Source organism: Melanostigma gelatinosum (genome assembly GCF_949748355.1).
Source record: "Melanostigma gelatinosum genome assembly, chromosome: 16".
NCBI classification, from domain to species: domain Eukaryota; kingdom Metazoa; phylum Chordata; class Actinopteri; order Perciformes; family Zoarcidae; genus Melanostigma; species Melanostigma gelatinosum.
In genome coordinates this window covers 11449369-11467486 of record NC_136649.1, presented here as the reverse complement: position 1 = coordinate 11467486, position 18118 = coordinate 11449369, and the positions used below count along the sequence as shown (strand labels likewise).

The window sequence follows — 18118 nt, the reverse complement described above, 5'->3', positions numbered from 1 at the left end:
TTTGCCAACAGAGAGAAATCTAGAACTCAGGGGCAATGGGTGTATTTGGCTGAGTCTGCTTGCTCGAAAATAGAGAAAGAAAGAGGCTGATTACTGTTGGAGACAAACACGTACATCAGACGTAAAAGTAGTTGGTCCTTCCATTAATGTGGGTTTGTAATGAAACTATGCAACAGGTATTAATGCTCTGATCCGGCATTGTTATTTCAGGCACCAACACGCCCAGATAACCTCTTACACAGATAATAACACTGTGCGTGCATGTAACTGTGCTGTAATGTCTTCACTTAAAGGAAGCCAAATACTGTCAGTTACATGATATAATCTCTTCATCAGCTATAGCTCTGATTTAGCGTATTGATCCCAGAAACGGTTCATAGAGATTATTCAAAGAATAGTTTACCCTGCACAGTACACATGAGGCCTTGTGGTCATTTTCAACATATCTATGCACCAAATTCAGCACAGATTTCACAGATTTTGAACCTCTTGGGCTTGTCAGCTGAGGGCCGTGGGGGTTCAGTGCAGCCACCAGAGGGACTTTGTTTTAGAGGCACTGGGACAGACATCTGACCCACTTGAGAAAATAGAAAATGTTATGTCCAAAGGGAAGAATTATATGTTGCAGTATAGCTTGACAATTATTGATGATTGTCGGCTAAATGATCAATGTGTGCAAAGAGACACGGGTCAAGCAGGTCATTTGCTGTTGTAGGTTCTGGTATGAAGAGGTTCTGTGTCATGATAACGGATAAACATAAACCAGCCTGAACCGGATTCAGCTTGCTTTCATTTGCAGAAGAGTTCACCACCCACCTTTCTGGCCCGACATAACAGAAATGCTCTGCAACATCTTACCGACAGTTTTTTTCCACCTGAAAATTTAAGTAAACAAAAATGGTAGTGGTGTCAGAATGGGTGTTTTCTGCCTCTACCTGATCAGGAGCCACCAAAAAAAAAATGGTAACACAAAAAAATGGTTTTTTTCAGAATAAATCTATACAGTGGACACCATTTAATGTGAATATAAATACAAAGTTGGATACAATACAAATACTGGATCATAACTAGTTCAGATGTGGTCGAAAATCACCTTGTTTTTATTGCCTTCGAAATACCCACCCTGCTTGAAAAGACGAGCCTGCAGATTTCCTCTGACACACAGGTGAATGAGCAGCTCTGCCCTCTGGTTAGGCTTTTTTTTTTACATCTGCAGTGTATTACGGTAAAAAAAAAAGGAGGCGGGCTCTGACCTACATGTGCGTCGCGTTTTGATTGACATGGCGGAGTCTCCCAGTACGCGTTGCGCCGCGCCAGCAGACAGGCAAGACCCGACCCTGGGAATAAAAAAACACGCAGCCCCGTCTGTTTGAAGACTTTTTTATTGCAGCGAGGTGAGTTCTCTTTACACTTCTCTTACGGGGCGAAGCCACCCCGCAAAAAAAAACCGAGAATGGCGTCCGATGGAGAAAAAGTTTTAGAAGTGCGTGTCTGTGAGTGAGTGTGTGTGTGAGTTCGGAGAGCTGAGCGCTGACGCCGGCAGTCTGGGCCACTTGGCCAGCGCAAAGGAAAAAGGAAAACTGCTCCGCTCCTGCTGAGGGGGGGTGAATCGAAACTTTTTGGGCAAAATGTCCCCGTTTATTTTAAAACAAAGTCAAACGCTAAACTTAAGGGGAATCATCGTGTTCGTTTTTTTCCACACAAGTCGAAAGGGAACGTTTGCGTTCAGAGTCTGCTCTTTGTGGTCCCGATTTCTCAGCTTTCGCGAAAGAATGTGTTTTTGTCTCCGAGGACTTCAGATGGAGTGAGTGCGCAACAGGAGAAAGCCCCTTTCCCCTCTTTTCCCTGTTTATGCAACACATCGCAGTTGTTTACTTGCTTTTTCTGTTAATTGGTCGTTCGTGTTGGAGCTGCTCAAAATCAGGAAATGAACACTTTTATCGCTGGAAAAGAAGTCGTTGTTGGAAGATGCTGAGGCAGTCACATTTGACAGGGGGGGGGGGGGGGTTGCGAAATCCTATAATTGGCGCTGTAGGGGGTTATAATGCATTTGGGTAACTGTTGAACAATGGTGATAGGGGTCGTGTTAAAATTACTTTCAATAGAGTTTGCGTGTGATTGCAGAATGCAGGAAAAAGGGTAAAAAAAATCCCAACTCCAGCATATCCTAGCATTCCTTCCAGCCAGTCTCTCTCTCGCGCTCTCTCTCTCTCTCGCGCTCTCTCTCTCTCAGAAATGACTACGTGTCTGTCTGTTTGTGCAGGGACGACAAATCTCCCTCATCTCCCTCTCAGCCTCTCTGATGCAGACGTGGAAATCAAACATTGGTCTCCTGCTCGGAGCGATCGATTATCTGCCTTCCACGTATGCTCGCAGGGAAGGACAGCGCCGTAGCAGAAGTCCTTTAGTCCGCCAGCGGAGAGGAGACAAGAGATGTGGCAGCTGTAGGTCGGGAATTTTAGGATGCGAAAGATGACTTGAGAGACAGATTTTGGTGGTTGTGCGTCAGTTTTTTTTTTTTTTGTATTGTAATAACAGGACTGTTATTGTCTGTTGCTGTCATGATTAGCGGTGGAGTGGGGTATAAGTGGGGCTATGACTTTTAGAATCGCATATCCGCCTGCTGTGGACTCTGGATCCAGTGGGCACATTGGAGAATATGGGATAGGGGAAAAAATAACCTAACACTTCAAACACACACACAAGCGCGCGCGCGCCCGCAAGCGTGCTCTTACTTTTTTTCAGGGGAGAGAGAAAGAAGAGAGGGAGAAATCCGATCCCAAATACATGACGTCAGATGACATTCCTTTGGTGAAAGGCTGATGTGGCCATGTAATTTATTTATTTTTCTGTGAAAAACTGATATCGGACTTTTTTTTGGGGGGGGGGGGGGGGAGAGACGAAATGATTGGCTACCCGCTGAAAAGGTGCTTTTAGGTTTAGGTGAGAGCAAAGGAATTCTCTCTGTGGCGCATTAATGGCCAATTTATTTTGCTTCCACAAGTCTGAGGCATCAAAAAGTCTCAGCATCAAAAGTTGAGGCGATGGACAATAAGCCAAGGTATGACCAGTAGATGGAGACGAGCCTTTTTTTTCCTTCTTTTTGAAATCTCTTTACTTGAAAGTATAAGTTTCTCTCCTTAAAGTCCTTCAAAATGTCTCATTTCTAAATCAGGCCCGAACTCAGACGTCAACAGTTACCTAACGGGACAAATAGGATTTCAGATTGCGACGGCTCTGGTTTGGAGCCCCAGGAAGTTTAGTCTCTGCAGCTCGAGTGCGTGAAGCAGATACTAAAGGCACTGTTGGCTTCTGCAATTGATCCACCAAGTGAACAAGCTGTTGGTTGGTGCATTGCAGATGACAAAGGAGAAGTGTGGTTTTTTTTTTACAGGTTAAGTATGACACCCATATCCCTCTTAACACAAGCTGAAAGAGGTTTATATCACTGTACACTGAACGTTAAGCCTCTTTGGTTTCAACATTTAGACACAATGAGAACGTAAACAAAGCTCACAGGTCGACTTTTGAAAAGGTTCTGAACGCCCCGTTATGCTGTCCTTGTATTCCTAGCAGATTCAATAAAAGGTTTGGATGAAAACTCTGATTCCAGTGTTTGTAATGACAGGCCTTGAGAGTTTTTATATGTCTCTGCACTGTATGTTTGAGTGGAGTTGGCAGTGTGGAGAGCCAGGAATGCGGTGCTAGAGGATGTAAAACAGCATAATGTAAGCAGGGGTTTGCACCCAAACTGATGCAATTGCAAGCAAGTGCATTTCCTCTCCCAGTGTTAGCCTGCCTCTTGTAAAATCCCCTTATTCTGTGTTTAAAAAAGAATACACTGCAATTATATCAGGGAACAGAAAGAACCGGCGTTCAGACTGGAGTCAGGTTGAAGGAGGGAGTCATTGTTGCTTTGGCCTTTCTCCGTCTTTCACATGAATAGGCAAAGGGTAGAACGATGCCTTGTGTAAGTTAACGACCATGTGCTCTGCAACCGTTACCGCTCTGTCACTCAGGTACAACTCGCTCAGCTGTGTCCGTCTGTGTGACGGTGCGTCACTACATGGAACAAATGTAACTTTGCAGCTGCTTTTGTTTGGTCCCGCGTAGTTTGTTTTAGTCCACTAAAGTGCCTGAACCAGGATTGGTTCATGGGTCTCAAGAATTCCAGAGTATATCATTAGAAAGTGGATTTATTGTGCTTCCTCTGACAAACACTTTACTGAATGTAATCAAAGTTTCACACCTTACCGTAAGGGACCCAGGTCTGATGGACTGGCTGTGTTTTGCCTCTATTATTCTGAGACCGGTTATTCTAAGTGCGATGAGGAAGTTGTTCCCATGTTTCACGAGGACTCGTGATGCCAAGAGCATCTGTCTCCGTCTGACCTCAGGCATAATCTGGGTTCTCCGCTTTCTACCCGCAGCGGCTTGTGGTTCGCTGTCGGCGCTGTAAAACCTTCAGGTACGCCTGGTCCAAATGGGGTCAGGGAGGGGACAGGGTGATGCCGGCCATTGTGTGAGTGAGTGAGTGGTGACCTCGAACATGTTATCGGAGGGGCAGTGTTACTGAGCCGTGCTGCTGTACCCTTCTGATGTCTTGGTGCCAAACATTTTTGAAGGCATTGATCGTTATTCCTGAGAGACACAAAGCAATATGCTATCAATTGGTCATTTTTACAATAATCATCAGATTTACCTATATTAAAAATATTTGTTGGTTGCAGTGTAGGACAGGGGCGATGCAGATAATGAAACGGGTGCATACACCCTGGAAGCTTTAGAAAATAAGGAAATGCACTATGCCCTACTTACCGGTATACCTGTCTCTATAGATATACCTTTATCCATCATCCACTCCGCAAATAATCATCCACAACGGCCCACTGGCGATGACTGTGACTTGAAACCCGTCTCTGCTGCTGCTGCTGTGACATATGATGGAGTGCAGTTGAGCTCTAGAGGGGACACCAACCCAATCTTTCATTTATATTAAAAAAGTGGCTTTATTAAGATGACAGAAATCTTCATGCCATGCAATAATGTCCTGATAAATCTGCCATTTATTTTCTCAATCAAGCCGTAAATCATTTCATCGATCGACGGTCAAAAACTGACAAATCCTCACGCTGTAGAGACTGTAAGCAGCTAATGCTCAGAATCTTGGCTTTTAAAGTTATGTTAATAGTTAATCAATTGTCAAAATAGTTGCAGATTCATTTCCTGTCCATCAACTTATTTTTTCAGCTCTGTTGATTGATAAAAAGCTTTTTAAGAAAGTAGTACAATTTCTCATTGTGGCAATGATATTGAGCTTCATACTGTTTGTATTTATCAATGAATGATGATATGTCACCGTGACGTTGCTCCTTTTACACACTGTGAACGCACACATAGTGGATTGTACAGACGCAATACGTTTTACCATGTAAACACATTTCAAGTAAGAGCTGCACGTAAGTGTGAAGTCCCAAACAGAAAGAGAACCCCTTTGTTGTATCTCATGACAGCTGCTTGTTGTCTTCTGCTTGATGCTTTGCTTTCCATTTCCCAGCTTTTTGTTCCTCTGCCGGTCGCCGAGCTGTCTCTCTCCTGCATCTCTCCCTCCTTTGCTTCTTGGTGTCTCTTTCTCTCCCATATGAACGCTGGCTTTTTGTTGAAGTATCCCAGCATCTCATGTTTGCTTGGCACAGAGCTGTGATGTTTACTCCCTCCCCTCTTTCTTTCTTCCTCCCTCTCTCGTTCTCCAGTGCCCGTCTCCACTTTTTTTTTTTGTCTCCTTGATCGTTTCCTGCATTGTTGACGGTTGATTTAGAAGAAGATAAAAGAACCCTTTCAACTTCTCTGCTCCCTGTCTCCTTCCCCCTCTCTCCTTTCTCATTGCCCTCTCCTCTCCTCTCATCTGCTCTAACGTTTGATGTCAAACAATCTCAGTCACTTCTCTTCCTATAGTTTTACAAGTTCCAGGCCAAAATAAAACCGCTGACATTTGGAGAAATGTCATGTCTACTCCGACAGACTACCATTGCTGACATTAAGTATAAAACTCCCCAGACTGTCATTTGATGTCATTGAACCTCTCAGCTGTCCTAAACTTTGTGCGAAAACAATAGGAACACGATTCAGTTTCAAGTGAACCGTGTCATCATAACAAGAGACTCGGCATGTCTTTCGCTTATTTGATAGCTTCAAACGTCTTGTTCTACAGTCCGAAAGCCAAAGATCTGCGCACTGATGTTGTTGCGATACCTGTTTTGAAATCTTGATCAACATAATGTGTTGTTGCGTTTGCATGGAACCTTTGGAATGAAGGCATGAATTCTAGTGGCAACAATTTTCAACCAGACCAGGGGATTCATCTGTTGATGAATAGAATATAGGATCGATTTAACCATGATGAAAAGAGTCATTAGTTGTAGCCTTACTTTTGTATGACAGACGAAGACGGATAAAAGAGTAATTAAGGAGATCTATCATTGAAAAATGACACATTTATACAGATAAAAAAAGAGGTGTGACATATGTTAACTAGGCAATACTTCAGTAATAGTACAGTTATAGTACAATCTGCAATATTTTGAATACAGAACACAGTTTGCACATGATGCAACGCCTGACTTCACCAAATACTTTCACTTCTCTCGTTGCTGATTTGATTCACTGCTCATCACTTGGTGTCAGTTGGAAGGTCTTGGCAGCGCCGTGCGGCACGGGGAAAGGCAGAGCGGCATTTGCGGCTTAGAGCAGCATGCTTGCAGAAAAGCTGCCCAGCCCTGCCCGTGCCCTTGCGCAGTTCCTCGGGGGAATCATCCATAGAAACAGCTTGTTGAAGAGCTCCCCACTGGTGTGTGTGTGTGTGTTAAGTTGGTGCTCTGTGTGTGTACAGGTGCACGCTTGATCCCTTCATCCAGCTGAGCACGCACGCACACACACGCAGTAAACTTTACGTGCCTGCATTAGCATGCCAGGCGTGTTGATGTTGCCAGTTGGCAGGCCCATGGAAAGTTCCACCAGTCGTTAATGGCTGTTTTTAAGCCCGTCTGTGAGCGTCTCGAGTGTGTATCTCAAGTGTCGTGAGTCTGCTGTGGGCTTGGGTTCACGTGTGTGGAATTGAATCTACAACTGGTTATATTTGTGATTGTTAAATGGCTGGAATTGGACCTGGCACACACACATTTTCAAGTATCCTTCTTTCTGTGTGTATGTACTGTGTGTGTGTGTGTGTGTGTGTGTGTGTGTGTGTGTGTGTGTGTGTGTGTGGATGTTGTACACAAAGTGTTGGCGGGTGTGCAGGACCGGAGTTGAGGTTTCTGCTCAAGGAGGAAGTAGGTGTTCTTTAATGCGAAGTCACATGTTTTATTGCTTTGCCTTGTTAAACCCCCCCCCCCCCCCCCCCTCCAGGGCATGCAGACACACTTCGACCCCTCCCTCCCCTCCTCTCCCCTGCGTTCCCCCACCCGTCCCAGCCCCACATACCGATCATTTCTTGTTCATTTGCCACTCACAGCCCGTTTCCACAAGCATAATAAATCATTGAAAAAAAAACCCGCTCATGCACTTCATCCACGCCGGCAATCTTTTCAAAACCATGCAGATTGAAATTCAGAACTAGGAGGTAAATAGATAAAGCTTTACTCCATAAAAGCAGGTTCCACTGTCATGTCTCTGTGCATAAAAGAATGTTGAATAGTGATTTGATCACAGCTCATAAATACCCGTTTACCAAATCCAACTATAATTCTTGCGCTGCTTGCCGGATAAATGCCTTTGGGATTTATCCGGCTTGGTGTGGACATGGCCTCCCCTACATTCCCTGACTTCTCCCCTCCTTGCACTCAAGCCTGGACCCCCCACAGATCACTGAAACATCCCACACACACACACACACACACACACACGCAGGCAGGCAGAAACACACTCACACACCCACGTCCCTGAACTAGTGTGTGAAATCCTGAGGCTGATTGAGGAGGAGGAATGTGACCTTATGACCCTAGGCTGTGGGGAGGGGTGTTATATGTGTGTGTGTGTGTGTTTGATGTTAGGGAGCAAGTGATTGTATGTACATTTTCCATTGCTTTGCTATTCCCAGAAGTGTCCCCTCTCATTTTTCCGCCCCATTCAGTTCTCTTTTAATGGATTAAACATTATTGTCTGCTCTACATGCATACAGACACACACACGCACGTCATGGCGTTAGGCATGTAAAGTACCCTTCATTCATGATTTGCTTGCTCTGTTGTGCATTTAACAGCTATATGTGTGTGTGTGTGTGTGTGTGTGTGTGTGTGTGTGTGTGTGTGTGTGCGCGCGCGCATGAACATCTCTCAGACTCAGTTGTTGTCTTGTCTGTGAGAGAGGAGACAGGTTTCTCATGTAGGTGTGACTAAATAGTCTTTCTCTCTCAGCACCCACACACACTCGCAACACTTCACCCACTGACCAGAGCCTTTCCATGGCCCATAAAACTGATATACTGATTGTCTCTTGGTGGTTTGTCTCCTTCTACATGCTCGTCCATCCAAGAATGTGTGTGTGTGTGTGAGAGAGAAAGGGGGAGTAGAATTCACTTCTTGACTTGGCGTAGCTGTCTTAATTAAGACTCATGGCATGCAGGCCTGATGGAGCTCGGCATTAGTGGCAGAGACATGCTGTGTGTGCAGGCCTGGACGGCAGCAGGTCCACTGGCAGGGAATGTGGGCCTATTGTCTGGACTCGGTGGTAGTCCACCTTCACTCCTCCTTCACTAACACAGAGCTGATTGTGATGATTGTAGGTCATAGCTCTTTACAACAAACTCCACAGCAGAGGTAAAACAACAGAAGAATGATTTGGACTTCTCTTAATATTCGTTTACATTATAAATTATTCATGTCATGTCATGCACCTCTGACTCTAAGCCCTCTGTAGGAACTGTGATTTGCTACATATTTAACTTGGTGTTTAGTCAGCTGTGTGTTGCAATCTTCCGTGCCTATAATGAACAGGAGGGGTGCCATTGTAGTTACGAGCTGCTTACTGATTGATTGATCAGAAAAGGGGCCATCACAATATCCTCAAACAGGTTGACATTATCAAATGTCTTGTTTTGTCCAAGCAACCGTCCAGAGCAGACCAAGAATAGCAGCGAATGTTCATATTGTAGGTATGTGAAACCATCAAATGTTGGCAATTTTGCAGCTCCAGTGTATTCTAAATACATTCTTAAACTTAAGTTACTCCCACCCATAAATAAAACAAAGGTCCTGTCATTATTCCCCCCTGTAAAAGTGCATGCATACAAATTTGACTTGATTTAATTATATTCCCCAAAAAACTGACTTTACAATACGATTTTAAAACAGTCACATTGGACACATCCATATTTCCACCTCTCTTTCTGGACACACACACACACACACACACACACACACAGTCTAAGTATTGTGTCCGGTGTCTGATCCCTGAGTGTCATTCTGTGGTACGAGTTTGGGTTTTGAGGTTTGACTTCAGGGACCCATTAGCTGAGATGTTTATTGTGGATTGTACAGAAAAGTTTTTCCATTTTTTAAAGAAAACAAAAAAGTGAAAAATCTGTGCTACCAGAAGCCAAACCATACACTAAACATGCTGCATGTGCATGTGACTGAGGAACTGTAAGTGATCTTCAGTGCTGTGGTGTCTATGTGGAGTCTGGGCTCAGCTGAAAGTTTACTAGCTGGAGTGCATTGCTGGAAGTATTGTCCACTGCCCACCGACTGGTATACAACGTATTGTGTGTACGTATGTTTGTATATGTGTGTGCATGCTTGTTTCTGTGTAATGGAGTTCAAGCATGCCTGTGCACCCAATTGGTGTGTGTTAATGTGTGTCTGTGTGTCGCTGTGCGCAGTGAGGAGGAAGTGGCTGTGTTTGTTTAAACTAAGCACGCTCAGCCATGTGGGACAATTTAGCGGGAATGAGAACCCTGCACTCCCTCCTCACCCTTCCCGAAGCCTGCACCAACCTCCTCCTAATGTTCATTGGTCACTGGTCCTTTCTTGTGAAAACTATGCAACCACGAAAGTCATGCACAACACGGCCGCTGCCTTATCTGAGAAACTGACTTGAAAAGGATCCAGCTCCGTGGGCAAAAAAGTCATATTTTTGCTAAAGGGCTGCACGACAACTACATTACACAGCAATAAAGGAAAGACTTGGGTGGTGGGCGAGGACACATGGAGGAGGCGTGGATGAGAATGTGGAGCTAGTGCCGTATAATGTCATGCTAGCATCATTTTGTCATGTCTGGCATGTAAATGGATGTCCGACGCACGTCCAAGGCCTCCTAAGAGAGCCCACAGCGTGCATCATTTTGAGATTACGAATATGTGCATTTGAGAAAGAGAAAAGGACAGACAAAGAGAGAATGTATGAACCGGAGTTGAGTTTGCCTTGCTTTATATCTCCATGGTTACAAGAGGAGAAATTACCTTGAAGGAACAAGTTGTCTGACACGTGAAGAATAACTGTCTCCACAATTGTTTAGTTTTCTCCCCGTCTATTCCTGTTCTGTCTTTCTGATCGTAATGATCCTTGAGTAGACTTTAGACGGAATGATTATTGGTGTGATTATTTAACATTATTAGCACGCTAGCAATGCCAAGACAGAACCCAAGATGGCTTGTGTGTGCATCTCCCCATCCCGCCATGCTACCCACCAGTCAGCCCCACTCAGCCTTTAGTCTCCTGGCTTGTCGACCTAGCCTCCATGTGTGTGGCCAGGCTGAGCCTTGGAGATCCAGGGCGTTAGGGAGGGTGTTTGCTGTGAGCTCTTCTCAGGCTCAGTGCTCCTTCTCTGGGCCGCGGAGTGCTCAGCCCTCAGCCTCTCTGGATCGGATGGAGAGAAGTCTGAGCTGTGGTAGAGAAGAAGGGAGAAAGAGACAGGGAGGAGGGGGAGAAAAGGAGAAGAAAAATCTGGAAGCGCTGCCATGAAGACGAGTGAGTCATGTTCATGTGCTTGTGGGAGAATAGCCACTTCCTCTGTATTAAACGCACACCAACAAAACAGCATTTCTTTCTCTTATGGCAGTCTGGCGTACTGACCGGGACCATGAAGGTCTTGTCATGAAGATGCCAGAGATGTGACAGACATTGATGAGGCTGATAGAAGTAATGAAGACAATGACATCAGTTTTAATGATGATGATTAGGACAGGGTGGGCTTATGTTTATGCTGGTCGGTAAACTATTTAGTTGTGTGTGTGTGTGTGTGTGTGTGTGTGTGTGGTCACCAGTTTGTGGAAACAGGCCTCGAACATCTGTAAGTCAAAGGAGTTCTCAGTTGGAGGAAAACGGCATGAGTCTGGCTGTCTCGGCTGATGTAATTGGTGGAAATGTCTGTGACTGGGACGAACGGTATCACTTAGTTACTTTGTCTCCGTGTGTTTGAGCGCTTGCGTTGCCTCGGTTTAGACTCCCACCCAATGACTTGCATGACTCCCTTCTGTTTGCATCCGTTTTCTCTCACACGAAGAAGATGTATAGATCTCCTCTTTCGCTGCTCTCCTGTCTTCTAGAGTTACGTCGCTGCTACGTGGCTACGTGGCAAGCATTGGTCTGTCAGGACCTCTACTGTGGGTTTACTGCCTGCTGGCCCCCGGCCCAACCACACACACACACACACATGGCCAGCCCACAGCCGTACAGGAGGGAGGGCTCGCTGGCAGATTCACACATCTGCTGGAGCTAGCTGCGCCGTCCTAGTGGGAAGCTAACGGCTAACGCAGAACTCCCAGTTTAACACAGAGCTGATTGTGAATGCTCTGCCTTTATGAATAGCCAGGGAAAAAGTGGAGAGCAACTCTCTTAATTTGCAGGACTCCTTCAATTTTGTCTGCCTCTCCGTCTCTTTCACTCACACGCACGCATACACACACACACACACACGCACACGCACACACACGCACACACACATTCTTGCTCACTGCCTGCTGTCTGTGGTATGACAGGCAGGACTAATGTTTGTTCTGGAGCAATAACACAATTAGGATTCCACCCATTTCTTTCGCCACACACACTCAAACTGCGGCCCCCTCGTATCCCCCCCCCTCCCCATTTTCTCTCTTCTCCTCTTTCCTCTCCCCTTTCCTCCTGTCTTCTGTCCTTTCCCTCCTCAGTTAACAGATTGCTGTCAATTCCGTCTTGCGCAGACAGGCAACAGATGATATTGATTGAATAACACCAAATTGCTTAGTTTTTGACAAAACTGCAGAGCTCTCCCAGTCACGTGGATGTGTGTGTGTGTGTGTGTGTGTGTGTGTGTGTGTGTGTCTGTGAGTGAGAGAGTACTTTATTCTTGGCACAGTTCTCTTTTTTCGGTCCACTGCTCTTCCGCTTAGGGTTCGATGCAGGTGATCTTCCACCATACACCAAGTAACCTTTCCCTCTCTGGCCCGCTCAGACACTGGAGCTACTCTCCCTCAGCTCCTGACCTGAGTGTAAAATAGCCATTTCCTCTTCATTTTGTTCTCAAGGAAAACTGATGCCTCACCTCCCCCGCCCTTCCCCCTCTCCCTCCCCCCTTCTCAATTTCTCTCCTCTGTCTCCTTTTCTTCCTCTGCTGCCTCTTCACCTTTCTTTCTCTCTTACCCTGTTTTGTGTTCTGCTGTGTGTTGAGGGTGTTGTCTTGATCCTGTGTGTGTGTGTGTGTGTGTGTGCAACATTATGTAACTGTAGACGAGTCTATCCCTGGGAATGGGCCGCCACTTCTTTGAGCTCCGCTTTTACTTCCTCCCGCCCACTGCCTCAGCAACAGCCTATAACGGGAGCCGATGGCTTCCCGTCAGCCAGTGGGAGAGGGCAGCTGTGTTTTGACAGGGTAGTGGAATGTGAGGAAGGCGGGTTCTTTCCAGGAAGTGGATGGCAATAGAGTCAGATCCTGGAGACTTTGGCTGAGCTACTTATTTAGCACACTGAAAAAGATTGAAGGCTGAGCCACTTTTTTTGTTATGTCGAAACAAGTTGATCAAGGCTGTAAGAGTTTTTGTTTTTGCGTGTGTACAAGAACGTTCTGTATTTTCACTGAATAAAATAATTCTTCCCGTCTAAACTATCTTTTGATTCCTTTTAAAGTTATCTGAAGTTGGACGTTGTGTATGTTGACGAAGAGAAAGATGGACAGACAACATAGGCGTCACTTGAATCTTAAAAAGGCTCAGTAGGAGAGCGGGGGGGGAGGGAGAGGCAGATTGAAGGCCGACTTGAAGTCACGAGGTCATCTGTTTCTGGCCTGTGTTCCTGGAAACTAAGGCCTGATGGGAGGATTGGATGGGTGGATAGATGGGAGGATGACAGGGGAGAAAGGCTTTGCCCAAGGTGCTTATTTTATACGTGTGTGTGTGTGTGTGTGTGTGTGTGTGTGTGTGTGTGTGTGTGTGTGTGTGTGTGTGTGTGTGTGTGTGTGTGTGTGTGTGTGTGTGTGTGTGTGTGTGTGTGTGTGTGTGTGTGTGGAGGGTGAGGGTTGGACGGGGGAGAGAAGTGCTGAGCCTGTCGTTTAGCAGGCTGAGTCCTGACTTGTCGGCGCTCCTGCTGCACACAATGATCTGCAGAATGCCTGGCATTTAGAGGAAACAGGAAAAAAAGGAGACAAGAGGAAAGAGAAAATCAAAGAGAAAAGACTGGTTCTATGAAAGGAGTAATCCAGGAAAAGAATGAAAGTGATCTTTTGATGCCACTTTATCTGGGGTTAATTAAATGCAGCATGACGGTTCATCAAGATTTCATCCGAAACTAATATCAACGTTCGGGGAGTTCCTGCGTTTTTCTAGCACGAACTGCATATTGTTAATGGCTCCTCATCTGCCTTGAGTTATGTGCAAGATGCAGGCAGCCAACCACAGTTTAACCTTGGAGACTCATTTGCATGCTGGGAAAGTGGACACATCTCGTTCATGCAGGGAATGTTGGGACGTGGCAATGACAAAACTTCCAAAACTGCAACCTTGTTGTGATAAGGTAGCCAGAGTTTGGAGAAAAAGACCTGTGGCGAGTAAGTGCTGCTGGTTTGAATCCCAGACTGTCTGGGGGGAAATTCCCCGATCGGTATTGTGTTTGCATTGACGTGTTCGTCCTTTTGTAGATATTCCCAGCTCGGCAGGTCCACGATAGCGATGCAACAGATTCCTTCTGCGCCCAGACGATCACGAGTCCACCTTGTTTTTGTAGAAGTGTCCTTGAGAGAGACAATGGACATATAATCGCGTGTTCATCGTCGGTTTGTGAGAGTGCCACCTCAATGCGCTCAGAATAGCAATGTTACCTTCAAGAGAACACATTTCTTTTACCCTACCTTGAGTTGTTTAGGTGACCGGTGTTTATATCCAGAGATGATGACGCGATTGATTGATGCCGCATTCAAAAGACAACATGGTTTAGTAGCCTCTATGAATGCTGTGTCATTAAGGGGAAATGGCTTGATTCAGAGTTTTAAAAGGGATTAGAAAGCATCAGCTGGTTACCTGAGGCTTCTTATTTACCTTCAGGTGTTCTCAAGGCCTGTATTCGGGGGGTTTGGAAAGGAGCTTGTTCGTACAAGGTTTGCAGGAGGAACGTGTGTGTGTGTGTGTGTGTGTGCGCTCGTATGTGTTCGTTGCATTCCACTCCACCCGTTCCGAGTTCTTCTTCGTGGATGACATATCATTACCGCAATTACAGGGCAGGAGGACTGCAACCATACACACACACACACACACACACACACACGTACAGAGGCGTGCACACATAAACACTCTGCACAAATGTCTGCACACACATCTGCAAGCCAAATGCATGAAGGCAAATTGAAGAACAAGCTGAAGCTCTGAATTTTGCTTCAGACACTTTGCATCTGTCCGTCTCTTTAAGCCTCTCAATGCACACCCTTTATCTCTCTCACTCTCTCACACACACGCACACACACACACACACACACACACACACACACTGCATATGTGCAGAAAGCTGCCAGCCGACGTGGGAACCCGAAGAGGTTCCATTTTTTATAAATCCCCTCTCTGTCTTTCCCAAGTGTGTGTGTGTTCGTGTTCATGTTCACCTCAGAATAAGCACAAGCACAGCATTCCTCTCTCTCTCTCTCTCTCTCTCTCTCTCTCTCTCTCTCTCTCTCTCTCTCTCTCTCTCTCTCTCTCTCTCTCTCTCTCTCTCTCTCTCTCTCCTGGTAAAAAGGTACTCACTCAATCCGTGTGTGTGTATGTTAGAAAGAGGGCGAGTGAGAAAGAGAGAGCAGGTCTCTCCTAGAATGAATACCTTTTGTAAAAGGAGCTGGGGTTGAATGGGAGTGGTGTTGGTGGCAGTTTCCCACCATATTTAGAAGCTACCCCCATCCCTCTTGCTCCAAACACTCACACACTCACAGACACATTGACACTTGTGCGTATTAAATACCAGCACAGATTAAAGTTGTCAGTTGATTAAATGGATTTAAAAGGACTTGGATCAATCCCAGTAATGTTTGGCACAAACTGTGTTTGTGTGTGCGCGTATGCCTGTGCACTGCAGTGAATAGATACCCATTCAGTTCTAGGCACTGACACCTGAGAGCGTTCCTTGCTGCTTAACGCACCCAGAATGAAGAAGAGGATACCTACACCTATGTCTCTGTTATCTCTCTCCTTTTGTGTCGCTACATTTACTATTTAATATGTGTCTCTTCTCTCTTTTAATCACATGGTTGACGGTATTTAAAAATGGCCGTCGTGTAGGATTCTCGCAAAGCTTGCGTATGAGCAGCAGTCGGCGAAGTTCAGCAGTCCAAACTCCACCCCAGTACTTTGCAGCCCAATGAAAACTACTACCTTGGTTGCAGGGCAGTTTTTTTGTGGTCGGAATCAAGAAACCAAAATCAGAACCAGCTTTACGTTCCTGAAAGAGTTCCCAAGTTCCTGGAAAAGTGCGGTGTGCTGAATAAAATGGCTTAGAATCTGTCTTTCTCTCCGTTGGTGGATATTAGTACGATGTGTAGCCTGTTGTGGTTTCTGCGCTACAGACATCTTTGTTATTTTACTGAATTGTATTGACTCCTTCACACGCGGCCTGTGTGCACATTCCTTTTCTGTCTCCATCCCTGGCAGCCATGACTGTTTCTCTCTTGTTTGAGTGGCCGACACGAGGTAGCACGAGGACCACCGAGTTCCACTGCTGCATCCCGTTGGCTTGTTTTTGGCAGTCCATCTTAAGCTTCGAGTAGAATGTTTTTCATTGAAATAAATCGACTTTCTTTTTCCCGTCATGGTTTGGGTGTGCACGCAGCACCAGCCTCATGTAGCCAGTGAAACAAATCGTGATCACTATGAACGGTTTCCACGATGGAGAGATGACAAAGCCTCTTACTGCTGTCGCTAGCAGCACAGGAAAAATACAAACTAAGAGAGTCAGACATGCCGATGCACTGATTCGCCATCGCTCTGAATGATGAACACCAAGACACAACTGACTTTGATCTCCCCTGTTGCAAGACTTAAAATGCAGCAGTTGGACTTGAAGAAATACATGTACGGCCAATTTGCTAATGTTAGCCTTGCACTGTATAACCTGTGGCTTCTTTCATTGTCCTGGTAGAAACCGCATGCAGTCACAGGGTTTTCACTTCCTCATGTCATCACTGACATCTCTGTGGTTGGAAGAAGAAGCGGACTTGTGATCAGTTTCACACTTCTTGGCAGGAGTTTTTGTGATTAATTCATTCATGCGCAGAAAAAGAGAAGTACAAGTTGTTGAGAGGGCAGATGAGATCATTGATTTGTGTACATTGTATTGTTTTATTTATTTTTGCTAAATATGTGGGGAAAAGAAAATCAAGACAATTTGTTTTTTTTTAAATCTTCATCTTCTTTTGCATGAATGTGTGTATCTATGCCTGTGTGGATGCTGGTAGGCAGAGAGAGAAAGAGAGAGGTGTGACGCAGGTGTGAAGTCGACTGGAAGCAAGTCAGACAGTCTGTTTGGTGGTTGTGAATATCCATTATGCTTCATCAGGATGGACAAACCGGAGTCATTGGGCGTGTGTGTGTGTGTGTGTGTGTGTGTGTGAATGATGAATGGCTGCATGAGTAATGACTGTCGTGTTATGAGGTTAGAGCTGCCCCTGAACATCGAAGGCTTCTGTGAGTGTGTGTGTGTGTGTTTTACTCTATGCATCTTTTATGTTCGCGAGTCAGTTTCCATGCTTACACAGGGCTTTCTGTCCAATGACACAGACACGTGTACAGGCGCACACACACGCAGACTCATGGTCTTTTACACACACACATATAAACATTCATGCACCCGGACAAGTGGGTGATTGTTTTCTGTATTCAACATGGACAATTTAACATTTTATCCCTGCTGGGAATCGACACCTTATTCCTCCCACCTTCCACAGGGGAATGGAAACCACTGTGAGTGTGTGTGTGCGTGTGTGTATATGTGTGTGCATGGTGATTTCTGAAGCTATCAACAGCAGCATCCATCTGGTAATGATTCCACTGGAAAACAAAGGCTATTATTCATTCATTGATACATTAACTTGGATATGATATGTGCATTAGATGATGTAGGAAACAACAGCAGCTGCAAAAAAAGCATTTCAATTTCCTCTACATTTAACTTGCATCATGACTCAGCAATACAAGTCAAATAGTCACAAAAACAGACATCAGTAAGACAAATGGATGTTCAGTTTTTTTTATTCAAACCTGCTTCTGCACTGTGCAATTTCACACATCAGTTGCTCCAAATTGCAGTGGAAGGTCAAGCATTTCAATTTAGAGGATGCCAATACCAAGAATACATGCCAACACTAAGTTGTACAATAAGACGTCAGAAAGCGGAACACAACGCATTGTGTTCATCTACTAGACCGCTCTAGAAATAGTCTGACACATTGCGAGATCTGCCTATTCGTGAGTGAGAAGATCGATGCCACTCATGTCTGTGCGGTGAAGCGACAGCACAGCAGAGGGTTAGCTTAGCATGAAGATGGAAACAAGGGGGGCTGCGGCTCAGGTAACTTTTGGAGTATTGAAGCCTGAATGGTATCTGTTTTTGCTCAAAACTTGTACTTTAAATGAGACCGACAGACAGATGTCACTTTCTTAACCTACTTCCTGTGGTTGTT

The 18118-nt window shown here is 45.3% G+C and overlaps 1 protein-coding gene across 1 annotated transcript in view; it reads left to right on the top strand.

The window, feature by feature from the left end:
• The first annotated feature begins 1308 nt into the window (after positions 1-1308).
• The window catches only part of fndc3ba (fibronectin type III domain containing 3Ba), an 83167-nt gene continuing 66357 nt past the window's right edge, over positions 1309-18118 (top strand). The window contains exon 1 of the mRNA XM_079286071.1: positions 1309-1394. The gene's annotated coding sequence lies outside the window, so the exon portion shown is untranslated. The remainder of the gene's footprint in view (positions 1395-18118) is intronic.